Raw genomic sequence first — 5503 nt, forward strand, 5'->3', positions numbered from 1 at the left:
CCCTAAGGTTGCTGGTCATTTAAAGGGGGTGGAACTGACTACTACTGTACTTACTGTACCTGCTTAAGACACTTGGTGATGTCCTTTCCCCGAATGACGCACCTTGTGAAGATGGAAGGTATGTCATGGAGCGCATGTCTGTGACACTGAAATAACAATGACACTGAAATGACAATGACACTGAAATAAATGATTGGTTGGAGAAAGACTCTTTGTTGTATCTCTTCAAGGTATAGCCAATAATCCTCATGAGGGAACATTCCTAGTGGAAGGGAGTTCCTGGAAAGAGTACTTAGGTGCTCAGTTGTGTGTATGTTTGTGTGTGTGCGCACGGGAAAGGGAGGACAGCTGTTGTTTAGCTATTCAATCATTTTATTGCTTGGGGAAAGAAGCTTTCTTGGACCCTGTTGGTCAGAGACCTGATGCTTCGGTACCGCCTGCCGGTGGCAGAGAGATCAGTCCATGGCTGGTGTGACTGATGTCTTTGGCAATTTTTTGTGCCTTCCTCAGTACCACCTGGTTTGATTGTCCTGAATGGCTGGAAACTCACCCCCAGTGATGTGCTGGGCTGTCCGCACCACCCTTTGCGGTTGAGGGCGGTGCAGTTGCCATACCAGGCGGTGATGCAACCAGTCAAGATGCGCTCCGATGGTGCACCTGTAAAAGTTCTTCAGGATCTGAAGGGCCATGCCAAATCTCTTCAGCCCACCCCCTTTCCTGTAGTCCATGCTCAGCTTCTTAGTCTTCCTGACGTTGAGGGAAGAGATTGTTGTGCTGGCACCACATTGCCAGGTCTCTGACGTCCTCTCCGTAGGCTGTCTCATCACCTTCGGGGGTCAGGCCCACCACTGTCGTGTCGTCAGTAAACTTGATGATGGCGTTGGAGTCGTGCGTTGCCATGCAGTCGTGGGTAAACGGAGTACAGGAGGGGGCTAAACACACACCCCTGACGGGGCCCCTATGTTGAGGGTCAGCGTGGCGGAGGTGTTGTTGCCTTCCCTAACCACCTGGGGTCGGCCTGTCAAGAAGCCCAGGATCCAATTACAGAGGAAGGTGTTCAGTCCAAGGGGTCCCAATCTTAGGGACGAGTTTGGAGTGGACTATGGTATTGAACACTGAGCTGTAGGCAATGAACAGCATTCTCACATAGGTATTCATCTTGTCTAGGTGTGAGAGGGCTGTGTGGAGTGCAATTGATGTAGTTATGTACAGACAGCCTGTTTCAGACAAACACCCGTAGCCTGTGAATAATGTCTGGAGAGAACAGAGGTCGCACTCAGTAGAGTTGCATCATTCATGAACTCCTCAGCTGGGAAATGACACAGCATTTGACTGTTGTTGACAAATGGTCTATAAAACCTGGTATTTTCTGCTACCAATTTAGCCTACAGAGAAACGAGCAGGTAGTTACACTATTTATTATCCCAGTATTACACAGTTGTCTTGCTGTTTTACTGTACATGTTGTCTAATGTTAGAGCCCTCTATGTTCACTTTGCAAGTGGCAAATTGTATTTTATAGTAACAATATCCACCATTCAATATAAATTATACTTTCACACACTAATTTCTCAACATCCAAGCACACAGTAGTAGAAAGTGATGACATCTTATATTGTCATTACCGGTTATCAACCATCATAGGGCCATCATAAGATCAACCATCATAGGATACCCTTTTCCATGTCCTTATTTTCCATTATGAAATACTGTTGTTATGTGACAGAAATATATGTTGTGGCTATGAAACTATTGTGAAGGAATGAAAGTTTTCTCCACTTTTGAAAAGTCCAAAAACCCAATCTGCAATTTCGGCACGACTCATTCATTGAAGAATATTTTGCACAGGCTTTAAAAACAATTTTATGTGCTCATTGTGTGTTACCAACAAACTGTGAATTTAATACCAATGTACACTAACTGATACAGACCAGTGGTCAGTTGTGTTAAACCAATGGGACTGACTGACGAGCACAGGGAGAGCTGAGAGAGAAAGATTACAGGTTATGCGGTTACATACTGTTCAGCGTTTTTTATTACAATGCGACTGACCAGAGCCACAGACCACAGAAAACATATTGATGCTTGTTGTACATTTATGAAGTATTTGATATCATAATTTCAAATGTCTATGAAAGGTAATTTAAATATTATGATAGTTCTGCAATTGTGCAGAAAAAGGCATGTTAAGGCCAGGCACCACACCCTATCACAATCAACTTTTTCCAGTTACATGTAGACACAAATATAATACTTTTTTTGTATTACAATATTTCTGAAATATTGTCTAAAACATGCAAATTTTTTGTTCTCATTAAATTTGCACCTATTTTCATAAACCACAAAATCAAAATTTTTCTGGATGAAGTCAGCCCAAATATTTTGGTTTCATTTTGTTAAGACACTCCAGGACCGGATTTACTTAGACCAGATTAAAGATAAATCATGTTTTCATCTTTCTGTCTGTAAAATATTAAAGACATGTACAGGTAACTGCCAAAATAAATTAAACATCAACATAAAATGTCTTAATAGGGCGTTGGGCCACTACGAGCCAGAACAGCTTCAATGCACCTTGATTCTACAAATGTCTGGAACATTCAAGTGAATGATGGCATAATGGGTGGACTGGCGGCCATTGCGTGTACCCATAAGAGCAAAGAATAAAGTAAAAGCAGGAAGTCCAACCATCAGTCTGTGCTGTGATTTGTTGATTCAATTCAAATGACATTTAAAAAGTGAATTCCTTTCCATGAGCCAGTTAGCATCATCTGAATTAACATTATACATTACCATGGAAATGACTACATCACAAATGCCAGGGTTAGAGGTTCCAAGCCCGTTCTATTCATTCTCATTTCTATGTGGAAAACGCTGTTTCAAGCGCTGCTCCAGAATCGCCCATAAGTGTGCAAGTGGGTTGAGATCAGAGTGGTATACATTACAAAGTAAGCTAGATCTACTCAGGCATTTTTTAAAGCTATCCAGCTTCAGTTAGCTTCACATTCCAGCTCAAGCTTCATCCGTAGTATGACTGTGGATATTGCTCATCTGCATGCCGCTAACTCTAGCAGGCTTGTAACTATGCATGGCTAGTCAAATGCTTGACTATTCATTGAGCCAATGCTTAAACATCAATCCATGGGCGTGTCAGTGCCACATTTACATTATTTCCGAAATCAACACGAAAGAAAAGTTATCTTGGCAATTCAGCAGGCTCTGCTGTGAAATGGGCTATTACAAGTGCCATTTTTATGTTATTAAATGCTTATCAATGCACAGGCACATTTTCCCCCATCTATCGATAAAATAATTTTATAAAGTCCTACAAAAGTTTTACTGTGCATGAACTTTCAAATGTATCCTGTCGTTACTAAATGTGTAATGTGAAGGGTATTTTAATATTACAACTTTTAAAACATTTGATTAATGAAATATTATCAGTCATCTTCCTCAAATTAAGGGGATGATGATGCAATATTTGCAACAGGGAGGGAAGCTGATTTCGTTGGTTCTCAACTCGTGGCTCAGTCACTTCATTTGGGGTAAGTATGGACCCTGGGCTAAGCTAAGGACCCTGGGACTAAACACCTCTTTCTGCAACTGGATCCTGGTAGCCAACAACACATCTGCCACACTGATCCTCAACATGGGGTCCCACAGGGGTGCGTGCTTAGTCTCCTCCTGTACTCCCTGTTCACCCACGACTGCATGGCCAAGCGCGCCTCCAACACCATCATTAAGTTTGCTGACGACACAACGGTGGTAGGCCTGTTCACCGACAATGATGAGACAGCCTATAGGGAGGTCAGAGACCTGGCAGTGTGGTGCCAGGACATCAACCTCTCCCTCAACGTGAGCAAGACAAAGGAGATGATCGTGGACAGGAAAAGGAGGGCCGAACATGCCCCCATTCACATCGACGTGGCTGTAGTGGAGTGGGTCAAGAGTTTCTAGTTCCTTTTGTGTCCACATCACCAACAAACTATCAAACACACCAAGAAAGTCGTGAAGAGGGCACGACTTTCTTGACGAAAGACTTTCCCCCTCAGGAGACTGAAAAGATTTGGCATGGGTCCCCAGATCCTCAAAATGTTCTACAGCTGCACTATTGAGAGCATCCTGACCGGTTGCATCAACTGCTCGGCATCCAACCGTAAGGCGCTACTGAGGGTAGTGCGTACAGCCCTGTATATCACTGGGGCAAAGCTTCCTGCCATCCAGGACCTATATACTAGGCGGTGTCAGAGGAAGGCCCAAAAAATGACTCCAGTCACCCAAGTCATAGACTGTTCTCTCTGCTACCACACACGCGGTACCAAGTCTATGTCCGAAAGGCTCCTCAACAAGCCATAAGACTGCTGAACAATTAATCCAATGGCAACCTGGACTATTTGCTGCTACTCACTGTTTATTATCTATGCATAGTCACTTTACCCCAACCTACATACATGTACAAATTACCTCGACTAACCTGTACCCCCGCACATTGACTCAGTACCGGTACACCCTGTATATAGCCTCATTATTGTTATTTTATTGTTACTTAATTTTTTTACTCTAGTATATTCAGAAATGTTGTCTTAACTTTAGTTTCTTCAAAATGCATTGTTGGTTAAGGGCTTGTAAGTAAGCATTTCACGGTGAGGTCTACCTACACCTGTTTTTTAATTTTTAATTGTACCTTTATTTAACCAGGCAAGTCAGTTAAGAACAAATTCTTATTTTCAATGATGGCCTCGGAACAGTGGGTTAACTGCCTGTTAAGAACGACAGATTTATACCTTGTCAGCTAGGAGTTTTGAACTTGCAACCTTCCGGCTACTAGTCCAACGCTCTAACCACTAGGCTACCCTGCCGCCCCTGTTGTATTCGGCCATGGCATATGGTTTTACAGTGTTTTCATGCTCATCAAACCATTCAGGGACCAATCGTGCCCTGTGGATGGGGGAATAGCCATGGTAGCCAAAATAAGGAAACTAAGCATAACGACCCACACCTGTGTGGAAGCATCTGCTTTCCATATACTTTGTATCCCTCATTTACTCGTTTCCAATATTTTGGCAGATACTTGTACATAAAAAGCGTTTTTGGAAAATTTGTAATGTAGTCTATAATAAATATGTGACAAATCAACAATTCCCTCTGAGTAATTCCGGAGAATATATCTAAGGATAACCACACACACTTTGGTGAATTAAGATGCTTCTGAAGCTGAGAAAAATGAGTTGGACAGTGACATCTGTCCAGTCTGACATTCGGGAAATGGCAGTTAAAAGACAAGTACACTGAATTTTTCAAATGCCTATTTTGACCCAACGACCATCTCTTCAAAGTAAGTTACTAGATACAGTATTGTCCAGATTGTAATATTCTCTATGAAATGAGCTTTAAAATGTGTGATTCAATGTAGTGAAATTATGGATGCATGTACATTTTAAAGTGATTCAAATTCATGAAATGTTGATGACGGTAGGATAAACAAAATAAAGAATACATTTACA

This window comes from Oncorhynchus gorbuscha, linkage group LG10 (assembly GCF_021184085.1).
Source record: "Oncorhynchus gorbuscha isolate QuinsamMale2020 ecotype Even-year linkage group LG10, OgorEven_v1.0, whole genome shotgun sequence".
Taxonomy (NCBI): domain Eukaryota; kingdom Metazoa; phylum Chordata; class Actinopteri; order Salmoniformes; family Salmonidae; genus Oncorhynchus; species Oncorhynchus gorbuscha.